The following is a 14,685-nucleotide window of genomic DNA, read 5'->3' on the forward strand; positions in this document are numbered from 1 at the left end:
CTCAGGGTACACTGGATGCACCCCTGGCACATCCTTTCTGTACAGAGGTTTATATACAACGTTGACTAACTGACTTCATAGTAGAGTAACTTTTCGTAGTTCCCTGAGTTTAAGTCCGAATATAGCGGAGGCTGGCGCACTGGACTAAGTGTTGACAACATGGAAATGAGTCTATGTCTCCTCGTAGTTACGCAGCACTGCACTTCGCTCTCACAGCATCAGAACTCCAGCTAAACCACATCTGACCGACTGACATGCTGCTCCACCACTGCCATCACTCCCATCACTCTCTCAACAATATGGCAGCTAGCCTTTTTATAGCGGTAGTGCACCCGGCACCACTTGTTCTAGAGCATTGCGTGTGTGTCACGTGGTAACAAGTGAGGCCTACATGACGAACAGGCCGCTGTCACCGCTCTCGAACCTCGTGATGCGGCATAGTCTGCTCTTGTTAGCAGAGTCAACATTACACATAAGCCACGTCCGGTCACGTCCGCCTCGCTAGTTACAAGAATTTCCAAGCCTACAACTCACTTGATTTTTTTTTTCTTTATTGAATTTCGATTCCCCCGAAGGGGGCGGGCTGACAGCAGTTTAGTATGCCGCTCTTCAGCCTACAGACTTTGTTTTAAAAAAGGAGAAGATAATATGTAATTTAAAAAAAACAGGTGACAAAATCGCAGTCGGCCGGGGTGGCCAAGCGGCTCTAGGCGCTACAGTCTGGAACCGCGCGACCGCTACGGTCGCAGGTTCGAATCCTGCCTCGGGCATGGATGTGTGTGATGTCCTTAGGTTAGTTAGGTTTAACTAGTTCTACGTTCTAGGCGACTGATGACCTCAGAAGTTAAGTCCCATAGTGCTCAGAGCAATTTGAACCATTTGAACAAAATCGGAGACAAAGGGTAACATGGCGAAAATATCGTGGAACTTAAAACATAGAACAAAGGGACGATGACGCTAATAAAAATACATTTGAAGCAGACAGGTAAAATAATAGACAGACAATTAAAAAACACGGCGACAGTCTGGTTTCTGTTCGCAAACGACATAAAATTCACACCCAGCGACAGCACGGTTTCTCTCACAACACGGGAAAAGACGAAACAGCACTGAACAGTCACTGGAACACTGCACTAAAATATGACATACCACAGCCGAGTGCAGGTGGGGGGAAAGTGGACAGAGGATTGGAAAATAAAAAAGGGGGGGAAGGTGAGAAAAAGCGAAGGGGGGGAGGGGGAACGGAGCCAAAGGAAAATGAGGACCCATAAGAGGGGTGGGAGGTGCTGGGCAGACGCGACAGGAATTGGGGAAGGCAGAGGATGGGAAGACAAAAGGACTCGGGGGGGGGGGGGGGGGAGAAGGGGGTAGGGAGAGGTTAGGTGGGGAGAAATACAGGATGGAAGGGAGGAAGAGGGAGCCCAGGGAAAGGACAGAGGGAAGGAGGGTGGGGTGAGGATCAAAGTTGATAGGAGGGATAAATGGAGGGAGAGAGGGCATCATCCGGGAGGGGGAGTTGATGGAAGCCCCCTTGGGAAAGGAGATGTAGGGTGTAGAGATGGAGGGTAGGGGGGACACAACGGCGAAGACGTGGCAGGGGGTGGGGATGGGAGAGGAGAGGAGCAACCAGGGGGTGAGGGGGACAAAGGTGGCAGGAGTATGCAGATATGTTCGAGGAACAGGAACAGATGGGGGAAAGGAATGACGTCATAGAGGATCCGCATGGGGGATCTCACTTGAGTTTTAACTCTTATTTTCTATCATTCGCGACATACTGTGGTGGGAATCGAATGCGACTATCAGTACAGGCACCCCTCAGATTTCAGAACACAGCCTCGACTTTGAATCAGTGCTGCCCGCTACATCATTTGACACGCGGTTTATCGTGTCGTTCTCTGTCTCCTTTGTGAGTCGTGGAGCCAATTTGGATTCTCCATATCGTCCAGAACGGGCGGCGAGGCGGTGCAGTTAGGGGGCACTTGTTGCGATCGCTTGCCGCGCCTCTTCCGGCAGAAAGGCCGAAGCAGGCAGCTGCTCACGAGAGAGGTGGGGGCGGGGAGACTGGGGGAAGGCGCTACTGCGATAATTATTTCGCCAACGGCGAGGCAGCGCCGCTCTTGCCTTCTTGCCTCACTCGCTTTTGTACGACGAGGAACATCGCCACCCTTCCGGAAGTGGCGCCTTTTAACTCATCACAGGCAGATACTGCCACCAGGCAGTTCCCCATTAACTTCTCATTACGCTCTCCGCTATACAAACATGATGAAGGAGGTGAAAAAACACACCTACTCCACACTGTATCGTTGCCCTGCCTCTGTTGTAAGACGTATGTATCCGTCAACACTTTAATAGCTCTAAGCAACAAGACTGACGTGTAATGAAGTAGCTCATTTAACGGACCTTCATTCAACTTGTTATCGTAGGAGGGTTTCTTACTGACTTCCACTAGGAGAGTGAATCTTTTGCGATCAGTGGCGGCTCATGTGTACCCATTCTGGGTGCTCACAAACTTTTAAATTCAGATAAATATGAGAGTGTGAAATTAATAGCATCTGCTGTGTCACACTTATGCGTATCAACATATTTATACAACTTCAGCCGCTATCAATAATAATAATAATAATAATAATAACAGTAATAATAACAGCCACCAGAACAAGCACAAATAGAACACGAAGTGACACACATGTTAGATACAGAAGAAAAATTTCAGCTGACATATATAGAATACAAAGACACAAATACAGATATTAGACCATTCTCGCATAGACCGCCAAATAACCCACAAGTCGAAACAACAATAAAAACTATCAACACAATCATACACAACAAAATAAATGAAAACACAACTATAGAAGAGTTACAACTACTGGTTTATATAGAAGCACTCACTACACTAAATATACACACTAGGCAGAGATCAGAACCAACCAACACACAGAAGAAACCCACAAAACCAGCATGGCAACACAGGCTACAGATCAGAATAGAAAAACTGAGAAAAGACATTGGACAGCTAACACAATTTATAAGAAATGAAATGTCAGAAAAGAAACGAAAAAGGTTAGGTAAAATCTCACAACAAGAAGTGATAGAGCAATTAGATGAAAAGAAGCAGAAATTACAAGCATTGGCCAAACGACTTAGAAGATACAAAAAAAAAGTGAAAAATAGAAGGAAACAAAACCAAACATTCAACACAAACCAAAAGAAATTTTACCAGACAATAGATAACACACACATTAAAATAGACAATCCACCAAACATAACAGACATGGAACACTTCTGGAGCAACATATGGTCAGACTCGGTACAAGATAACAGGCATGCACGGTGGATACAAGCAGAAACAGATACATACAAGATGATACCACAAATGCCTGAAGTGATAATTTTGCAACATGAAGTCACCCAAGCAATTAATTCTACTCACAATTGGAAAGCCTCTGGAAAAGATAAAATAGCAAATTTCTGGCTAAAGAAGTTCACCTCAACACATTCACATCTAACTAAATTATTTAACAGTTACATTGCAGACCCATACACATTCCCTGATACACTTACACATGGAATAACCTATCTGAAACCTAAAGATCAAGCAGACACAGCAAACCCAGCTAAATATCGCCCCATAACATGCCTACCAACAATCTACAAAATATTAACTTCAGTCATTACACAGAAATTAATGACAAATACAACACAGAACAAAATAATAAATGAAGAACAAAATGGCTGTTGCAAAGGAGCACGAGGATGTAAAGAGCAACTGATAGATGCAGAGGTGACATATCAAGCTAAAACTAAACAAAGGTCGCTACACTACGCATACATTGATTACCAAAATGCTTTTGATAGTGTACCCCACTCATGGTTATTACAAATATTGGAAATATACAAAGTAGATCCTAAATTGATACAGTTCCTAAACATAGTAATGAAAAATTGGAAAACCACACTTAATATCCAAACAAATTCAAATAATATCACATCACAGCCAATACAGATTAAGTGTGGAATATACCAAGGAGACTCATTAAGTCCTTCCTGGTTCTGCCTTGCTCTGAACCCACTATCCAACATGCTAAATAATACAAATTATGGATACAATATTACTGGAACATACCCACACAAAATCACACATTTGCTATACATGGATGATCTAAAACTACTGGCAGCAGCAAATCAACATCTCAACCAATTACTAAAGATAACAGAAGTATTCAGCAATGATATAAATATGGCTTTTGGAACAGACAAATGTAAGAAAAATAGCATAGTCAAGGGAAAACACACTAAACAGGAAGATTACATATTGGATAACCACAGCGACTGCATAGAAGCGATGGAGAAAACAGATGCCTATAAATATCTAGGATACAGACAAAAAATAGGAATAGATAATACAAATATTAAAGAAGAACTAAAAGAAAAATATAGACAAAGACTAACAAAAATACTGAAAATAGAATAGACAGCAAGAAACAAGACAAAAGCTACACTCCTGGAAATTGAAATAAGAACACCATGAATTCATTGTCCCAGGAAGGGGAAACTTTATTGACACATTCCTGGGGTCAGATACATCACATGATCACACTGACAGAACCACAGGCACATAGACACAGGCAACAGAGCATGCACAATGTCGGCACTAGTACAGTGTATATCCACCTTTCGCAGCAATGCAGGCTGCTATTCTCCCATGGAGACGATCGTAGAGATGCTGGATGTAGTGCTGTGGAACGGCTTGCCATGCCATTTCCACCTGGCGCCTCAGTTGGACCAGCGTTCGTGCTGGACGTGCAGACCGCGTGAGACGACGCTTCATCCAGTCCCAAACATGCTCAATGGGGGACAGATCCGGAGATCTTGCTGGCCAGGGTAGTTGACTTACACCTTCTAGAGCACGTTGGGTGGCACGGGATACATGCGGACGTGCATTGTCCTGTTGGAACAGCAAGTTCCCTTGCCGGTCTAGGAATGGTAGAACGATGGGTTCGATGACGGTTTGGATGTACCGTGCACTATTCAGTGTCCCCTCGACGATCACCAGTGGTGTACGGCCAGTGTAGGAGATCGCTCCCCACACCATGATGCCGGGTGTTGGCCCTGTGTGCCTCGGTCGTATGCAGTCCTGATTGTGGCGCTCACCTGCACGGCGCCAAACACGCATACGACCATCATTGGCACCAAGGCAGAAGCGACTCTCATCGCTGAAGACGACACGTCTCCATTCGTGCCTCCATTCACGCCTGTCGCGACACCACTGGAGGCGGGCTGCACGACGTTGGGGCGTGAGCGGAAGACGGCCTAACGGTGTGCGGGACCGTAGCCCAGCTTCATGGAGACGGTTGCGAATGGTCCTCGCCGATACCCCAGGAGCAACAGTGTCCCTAATTTGCTGGGAAGTGGCGGTGCGGTCCCCTACGGCACTGCGTAGGATCCTACGGTCTTGGCGTGCATCCGTGCATCGCTGCGGTCCGGTCCCAGGTCGACGGGCACGTGCACCCTCCGCCGACCACTGGCGACAACATCGATGTACTGTGAAGACCTCACGCCCCACGTGTTGAGCAATTCGGAGGTACGTCCACCCGGCCTCCCGCATGCCCACTATACGCCCTCGCTCAAAGTCCGTCAACTGCACATACGGTTCACGTCCACGCTGTCGCGGCATGCTACCAGTGTTAAAGACTGCGATGGAGCTCCGTATGCCACGGCAAACTGGCTGACACTGACGGCGGCGGTGCACAAATGCTGCGCAGCTAGCGCCATTCGACGGCCAACACCGCGGTTCCTGGTGTGTCCGCTGTGCCGTGCGTGTGATCATTGCTTGTACAGCCCTCTCGCAGTGTCCGGAGCAAGTATAGTGGGTCTGACACACCGGTGTCAATGTGTTCTTTTTCCCATTTCCAAGAGTGTATAAATACATATGCTATACCAATATTGACCTACTCATTTGGAGTAGTGAAATGGAGTAACACAGACCTAGAATCACTCAATACACTTACACGATCACAATGCCACAAATATAGAATACATCACATACATTCAGCAACAGAAAGATTCACATTAAGCAGAAAGGAAGGAGGAAGGGGATTTATCGACATAAAAAACCTACATTATGGACAGGTAGACAATTTAAGAAAATTCTTTCTAAAACGAGCAGAAACTAGCAAAATGCACAAAGCAATCACTCATATAAATACATCAGCTACACCACTGCAATTTCATAACCACTTCTACAACCCTTTAGATCACATAACATCAACAGATACAAAGAAAGTAAATTGGAAAAAGAAAACACTACATGGCATGCACCCGTATCATCTAACACAACCACACATCGATCAAGACGCATCCAACACATGGCTAAGAAATGGCAATATATACAGTGAGATGGAAGGATTCATGATTGCAATACAGGATCAAATAATAAACACCAGATATTACAGCAAGCATATTATTAAAGATCCCAATACCACAACAGATAAATGCAGACTTTGCAAACAACTAATAGAAACAGTAGATCACATCACAAGCGGGTGTACAATACTAGCAAATACAGAATACCCCAGAAGACATGACAATGTAGCAAAAATAATACATCAACAGCTTGCCTTACAATATAAACTTATAAAACAACACTTTCCCACATACAAGTATGCACCACAAAGTGTACTGGAGAATGATGACTTCAAATTATACTGGAACAGAACCATTATAACAGATAAAACAACACCACATAACAAACCTGACATCATACTCACCAATAAAAAGAAGAAATTAACACAACTAATCGAAATATCCATACCCAATACAACAAATATACAAAAGAAAACAGGAGAAAAAATTGAAAATTACATCCAACTGGCTGAGGAAGTCAAGGCCATGTGGCATCAGGATAAAGTTGACATTATACCAATTATACTATCAACTACAGGAGTCATACCACACAATATCCATCAGTACATCAATGCAATACAGCTACATCCAAACTTATATATGCAACTACAGAAATCCGTAATTATTGATACATGTTCAATTACTCGAAAGTTCCTAAATGCAATATAACATATACCGTACAGTTAAAAGGAAGTCACACTTGATCAAGGTCCGCATCACTTTCCATTTTTGACCAGACATAACGTCTGAGAAAAGAAAGAAAAAAAATAATATGCTTAACTTGTCTGAGGAAACAAAGAAAAATATTTGTGGAATTTTGTTGTTTTGTACATAATTAAGTACAGTTTATGGCAATAACGAAATAATGTTAAAGCTTTCGCTACTCTCCGTTTGGCGTTTTTATGTATGCGAGAGTTTTCGTGCTGTTTTATTTTTTCAGACAAATGTACAAAATCCCTAATTCTTGTACTGGTTAATAAATTAACTTCTGGGCTGAAAATCAGGCATTCTTACGTTGCACCTATACAACTTACGCTTATTATACACTTCTTTGTTACACGTTCGCTTGTATTACGCTCATTTGATTTTGTCACTTTCTCAAACAGCGGATCTGGTCTGGAACGCCCTAGTTTCTGTGCGGCTAGCTTCTCGTGGTAATTTTATTTTCTGTTATTGCTTAATACAGGTTAGTTCATATTGACACTCCACAAAAATGGTTTAAATGGCTCTGAGCACTATGAGACTTAACTTCTGAGGTCATAATTCTCCTAGAACTTAGAACTACTTAAACCGAACTAACCTAAGGACATCACACACATCCATGCCCTTAGGTTAGTCAGGTTTAAGTAGTTCTATGTCTAGGGGACTGATGACCTCAGATGTTAAGTCCCATAGTGCTTAGAGTCATTTTTTGAACACACACATCCACAGAATTTGAATAACTCTCCCCTCTGTTAATACTGTTATTCCCCGACATTAACTTTCATTTCACATGGCTGCATTAGTAATTACTAATAGGTGGGTGCATAAGTTCGCAGCGTTTTCCCATAAGTTTAATAAACACAACATATACACATAAGAGAGACGTTAGTCACCAATAACATATTCTCATACTGAATTTACAAAAGACTGCCAACGCTGGGTTATCTTTTCGATTCCACGGCTGTAGAAATCAGGTGATTTTAAGGCGAAGAACAGGTCGAGACATGTGAATCTTCAGGTTTTGGCGGCGCAAAGACTGTTCCATTAAGTTTCGGGTGTGCAGCCGCAAGAAATCTCCTAATATTTCGGCTGTAAAACGTTCAGCCATCTTCAGAGTGAGCCGCAAGACTGCCGCTCCAGTGCTTGCTTCGTCCCATTATAGTATAAAGTTTATACTGTTGTACCGCGCGACTGCGCATGCGGCCACAGATACAAATGCGCCAGAGACGTTGGTCGGCGGCAGAGACGTGCATAATGCGCGAGTTGTATCTATGACTCCGCAGTTGATCTTTATTGGCATATCGATATAGCATTGTGAGCTGCACTGTGACGACGTCTTTGCAAGTTTATTACAGCAAGTTCCGGATTCCAGGATTTATCAAGATTGAAACCACTATCTCTATTAATTAAGTTCGTCGTCAAGCAAATTTCAACTGCCTCCTTTACTATCGAGTCCCAAAATGACGATGTAGTTGCCAAAATTTCGACGTTGTCATACAACGTACTGTGACCATTATCAATACAGTGCTCTGCCACTGCCGACTTGTTAGGTTGTAAAAGTCGTGTGTACCTCTGGTGTTCTGTACATCTTTCTTGGACAGTACGAGTTGTTTGTCCGATGTAAGAAAGGCCACATTCACATGGAATTTTGTAAACTCCAGATTTTCGGAGCTGCAAATCATCTTTGGCAGAGCCCACGAGTGCAGCTGTCTTAGGTGGAGGACGAAAAATCACTTTTATTTTGTGTCTGCCGAGAATGCGTCCTATTTTTGATGAGAGGCTACCCACATATGGCAGAAAGGCCGTGGATTTAAATGTTTCTTCATCTTCTTCTGCATTCTTTGTGGCCTCTTTCGGTTTCATTTTCAGTGCCCTCTGTATTTGTTGTGGAGAGTACCTGTTGTCTTCAAACACTCTTTGTAAGTGGGAAAGTTCATCTTGCAGACTGCTTTCGTCAGAAATAATATGCGCTCTGTGAGTCAAAGTTCGGAGAACACTCATTGTCTGGGCAGGATGGTGGCAGCTATTTGCACGTACATACAGATCGGTGTGTGTCGGCTTCCTATATACTTCATGTCCCAAAGTGCCATCCTCTCTGCGCCGAACCAAAACATCCAAGAATGGAAGGCATCCCTCCTTTTCAATTTCCATTGTGAAATTAATTTGATCGTGGAGGGAGTTCAGATGTCTTAAGAAGTCTTGCAAGTTGTCTTCACCATGGGGCCAAACTACAAAGGTGTCATCAACATACCTCCAGAATACCGTGGGTTTCAAGTCAGCGGATTCAAGCGCCTTCTTCTCGAAGTCCTCCATAAATAAATTGGCCACCAGAGGGGATAAGGGACTACCCATGGCGACTCCGTCCGTCTGTTCAAAAAATTCGTTGTTAAATAAGAAATATGTGGAGGTCAGAACATGTTTAAATAAAGCTGAAATCTCTTTGTCAAAACTTCTTTCAATAAGTTGTAGAGATTCTGGAAGGGGAACCTTTGTAAATAAAGCCACCACATCAAAACTAACTAATATATCAGACGGGTTCATTTTCAATGATTTCAGTTTACTAATGAAGTCAGCCGAGTTTCTTATGTGGTGAGTACATTTTCCCACAAGAGGCCTCAACAATGATGCCAGATGTTTGGCAACGTCATAAGTCGGAGAACCTATGTTACTCACTATGGGGCGTAGAGGAACATCTTTCTTGTGGACCTTTGGTAGACCATAAAGCCTAGGAGGCACCGGACCACTTCGTTTCAATCTCCGAACAACGTCTGGTGGAAAGGGAGAGTCATTCAGGAGCGAAACAGTTTTCTTCGCCACTCGATTAGTGGGATCCTTGTTGATCTTCCGGTACATGCTATCACTCAATAAATTGTACATTTTATCATGGTATTCGTCCCGAGACAATAAAACAGTAGCATTACCTTTATCTGCTGGGAGTACCACCGTCTGAGTATCCAGGCGAAGCTTGCGTAGAGCAGCCCTCTCTGCCACAGATATATTGCTCCTTTGTGGGCGAGCCTTCATAATTGCACGGCATGTTTCACGTCATATTTGCTCTGCTGAATCAGACGGAAGCGGTCGAACAGCTTCTTCAATGGCGCTGATAAACGAAGGCAATGGCAGAACCTGTGGCGTGGGTGCAAAATTCAGTCCCTTACTCAAAACCATCATCGTAGCATCGTCCAAATCTGTACCTGTCATATTAATAACAGGGCGTCGAATAACAGTTTCTCGCTGGAGCGGCAGTCTTGCAGCTCACTCTGAAGATGGCTGAACGTTTTACAGCCGAAATATTAGAAGAAGGAGATTTCTTGCGGCTGCACACTCGAAACTTAATGGAACAGGTCGAGACATGTTTGGGGCGCATTTTCATCCGCAAAGGAAGCTCCTTGAACGTTGTTGGACAGAGAGCGGTAAATGCGAATATCTGAGGGCGCGAAATCAGGTGATTCGGGTAGTTGCGGAATGACTTCCCTACGCAACTTACATACAGCTGTTCAAGAACTGGGGCATAGCGACCCCAGCAGCCTCAGAGGGCATTTAGACAACCGTGAATTTTGTTATCGATAATCAATCACAGTTCGGAAACAATAGTGACATCCGCATGTATAATACTAGGATAAATGATTCAAACTTTCTATCACTCAGCCTAGATGTGGCACAGAAAGGACTGAAATATTCAGACATAGAAAACTTCCATTACTTTTGACATGAAATCCATCAATGAGTCTGCGACCGTGTTATTCTCACTATTATCATCAAAAATATTCTCATAAACTAATTTTATATTAAGTTAGTTAGTGAAATTGTTACAAGCGATCATCTCTTAGGGGAGTCATAGAAAAGGGCCCAAGTCACCTTCAACTGGTGTGGTAACAAAGTTCCCTTTCTCGTCCTCATAAGTAACACCTTCAGCATTGGCGTTTTTTTTTGTTTTTTTTTTAATGTATTTTGAAATGTTCTATCCAGTGTTGATTCTAGCTGCAGTGCTCCGACGAAGATTAGCGCTCACTCAAATAGAAATAATAATGTTAAATTTAACAAACATGTGTTACTTAATGAAAGTCTATAAAGCGTAATGCATTTAAGGAAAGTTTACAAATCGTGCGTAGTTCAACTTGGGCCTGAGAGATCATAATACGATGTATGACGTTTGCCTATAGCGACACCTGCTGGATTAAGAAGTTTACTTTGTAACACACTACATGGCGTGAGCCAGTTTGGCTTCTGAAATTATGTAAGATCGTTCAATTTTCACTAGGTACTGTGTATTGTGAAGATAACACAATAGGCTGATGTACATTTTCTTTCCTTTTACTTCTTTCCTGTTTCAGATTCCTCAAACATGGAAAAGGTATTTCAGAATGAGTTTTGTAAATTTAATTCGCAGTATAAAGTATGTTTCTGTTTACATAACGTAGTTGTTATGAAAGTAATTCACATTTTAAATTATTCAGACGTTGTGCACTTTCTTATCTGTTAATATGTTATTTGAATTCATTTCCTTGGGTAGAGTCATGTGAAATTGTGGTTTTGTATAAAATTGTAATTCGATGTAATCAGAATCTTCGAAAGGTCGGTATGACACTATTATATTTCTTTGACAACGAAATATGAATAAATATTCTTCAAATTACTTTGACAAATGAAATTTTCACTCTATAGCGGAGTGTGCGCTGATACAAAACTCCCTCGCAGATTAAAACTGTGTGCCGGACCGAGACACGATCTCGGGACCTTTGCTTTCGCGGGGAAGTGCTGTGAGGACGGGGCGTGAGCCGTGCTTGGGTAGCTCAGTTGGTAGAGCACTAGCCCGCGGAAGGCAAAGGTCCCGAGTTCGAGTCTCGGTCCGGCAAACAGTTTTAATCTGCCAGGAAGTTTCATATCAGCGCACACTCCGCTGTAGGGTGAAAATTACATTCTAGAAGCATCCCCCAGCCTGTGGCTAAGCCATGTCTCCGCAGTATCCTTTCTTTCAGGAGTGCTAGTCCGCAAGGTTCGCAGGAGAGCTTCTGTAAAGTTTGGAAGGTAGGAGACGAGGTTCTGGCAGAAGTAAAGCTGTGAGGACGGGGCGCGAGTCGTGCTTGGGTAGCTCAGTTGGTAGAGCACTTACCCACGAAAGGCAAAGCTCCCGAGTTCGAGTCTCGGTCCGGCAAACAGTTTTAATCTGCCAGGAAGTTTCATACTTTGACAAAGATGTTTGACGTTCCGTTAAAAAGGTGTATTACAATGTCGTCATAGTTTTCGTCAAATGTCAAGATGGCGGACGACAACCTGTTATTATGCGCTGCAGTTGGTAGCACCACAACACCATTGTGTGTATTTGGAAGAAAACCGGAGGAGAAAAAAGAAACATACTTGGATGTTGCCCTAGGTATTAAGTCGAGATAATAAAAGTATTATTAAAAATTTGTTACGTGAGCTGCAAGTGGGGGAAGTCAAGTTTTAGTAGATAAAATACTTAGGATTGGAGGAGAATGTATTTCAGTATTTGCTCTAGTACATTGGCTACTCATATTACAAAACAGAATAGTGTGTTGAGAATGATATATGTGCAGAAGACAAGTAAACTGTGACACTGTAATTTCTTGATACATGAGAGAGCTACTCTAGTTTACAATTTTCCGCCGCTTTTCTTCCAAATACACACACAATGCTATTGTGGTACTAGCAACTGCAGCGCATAATAACAGTTTCTAGTCCGCCATCTTTAAATTTTACGAAAACTATGACGACAGTGTAATACCCCTTTTTAGCGCCACATCAAAGATCTTTGGTAAAGAAATATGTCAGTGAATAATTGCCAAAGCGTTGTGTTTATTAGCGATGTAGAATCATATCGATAGGTCGAAAGAGAAAGCACCAAGAAAGGGTCGGACGCGAGAAGAACAGATTCGAGCTGATTGTCGTGCCGCGTGTGTGCTGCTATAATTACACGGTGAAAAATATGAGTGGTTTTACGTGTTGCGCCGCGCATTTGCCGGAAGTGTGTTTCGACTCATTAAACATAAAATTTTAATGTGCAGACCGGTAAGCTACGTGCACACTGTAAAGATAATGTTTTCGGTTTTAGACAGCACAAACTGTTTAGTGCATACCACGGACTGTGGAATGAAACAGAAAATATGATTACAGATTTTCGTGTAGCATATTGACAGGCCGGCCGAAGTGGTCGTGCGGTTCTAGGCGCTGCAGTCTGGAACCGCGATACCGCTACGGTCGCAGGTTCGAATCCTGCCTCGGGCATGGATGTGTGTGATGTCGTTAGGTTAGTTAGGTTTAACTAGTTCTAAGTTCTAGGGGACTAATGACCTCAGAAGTTGAGTCCCATAGTGCTCAGAGCCATTTGAACCATTTGAACCATACTGACACGAAGAACTTTAACTGTGAATGTATAGTGTGCTGATTGCCACGTAATTGAAGTGGTTGCGTAGACAACTGCGCACGGTATTTATTGTTCTGTTTAAACAACTACAACAAGTACAACTGACTTGATCTACCTTCGAAGATCGAATTACTGCGAAAAGCGTCGCACCCCGATCATAAAGACTAAATCTGAAAACTGTGGCTAGTGTGTGTAACAGACAACATGACGTCACCTTACGTCACGTGTTAATGGAAAGCAGCGTGTCCTATTTTCGTCGTTTCATGCAGGTACGCAGATCTGAATTAATTCTGCGAACACCAAGCTGTCCTGTTAGCTTCGAAACAGACGTCCCCGATCAAGCAGCTCAGCAAGAATATGCCGATTACTGGTATACACGCTGAAGGATCATGGACTCGTGGCAGATGTCGATTACTCGCCGACAGGATCAAGTAAGTGGAAACTGTTTTGAAGGAACAATGATTAAGAGACACCATGAAGTATATTGCTCTAATCAGCTAACGATGTAAATCATCTAATGATGTAAAAGCTCAGTATGCATAAGCAACTTTTCGTGGTGATTAATTTTAAGGAATTTTTTATGTAATAAAACAATTCCAATCGCATTAAGATGATTATTTACTGATTAACCGGTTTCGACCACTGATCCGATCATCAGTAATAAATAAACATCTTTATGAGGTTGGAAACGTTTTATTATACAAAAACAGCTTTAATAGAATCGCTGACTTCCAATAGAAACAAATAATTCTAATTTTACGTAATTGTAAATTGTTATATTGTGAGGCTGTTTTGATTTATTTTCAACAATAACGTTCAGAAATACTGTTAAAACCTGTTTTCATCCATTTACTCATTTCTTTCCATAATCATAATGATTTTACAAGTTCATTGACTTGTGGCATAGTCTGTATTACTGCAAACAATTGCTATCAATATTAATGAGGTAATTAAAAGTTAAATAGTTTTATCGCCTTTCATTTGCTTTTAACTACCAAAGCTTTTTTGTTTATACACTTTAAGTGTTTATCTGCATTTGCATGTTTACTGTTTCGCATTTGATGTCATGCAAATTGGATTTTGTGAGCTATGCATTATCTACCATTGCCTTATTAGGTAGAAAACGCACGAGTTGCTCAGGTGTCAGTGTGTTTAGGAGAATAATTCATCTGTGGTAATCTGTTTCATTTGGA

Source organism: Schistocerca serialis, chromosome 1, assembly GCF_023864345.2.
Source record: "Schistocerca serialis cubense isolate TAMUIC-IGC-003099 chromosome 1, iqSchSeri2.2, whole genome shotgun sequence".
Classification (NCBI taxonomy): domain Eukaryota; kingdom Metazoa; phylum Arthropoda; class Insecta; order Orthoptera; family Acrididae; genus Schistocerca; species Schistocerca serialis.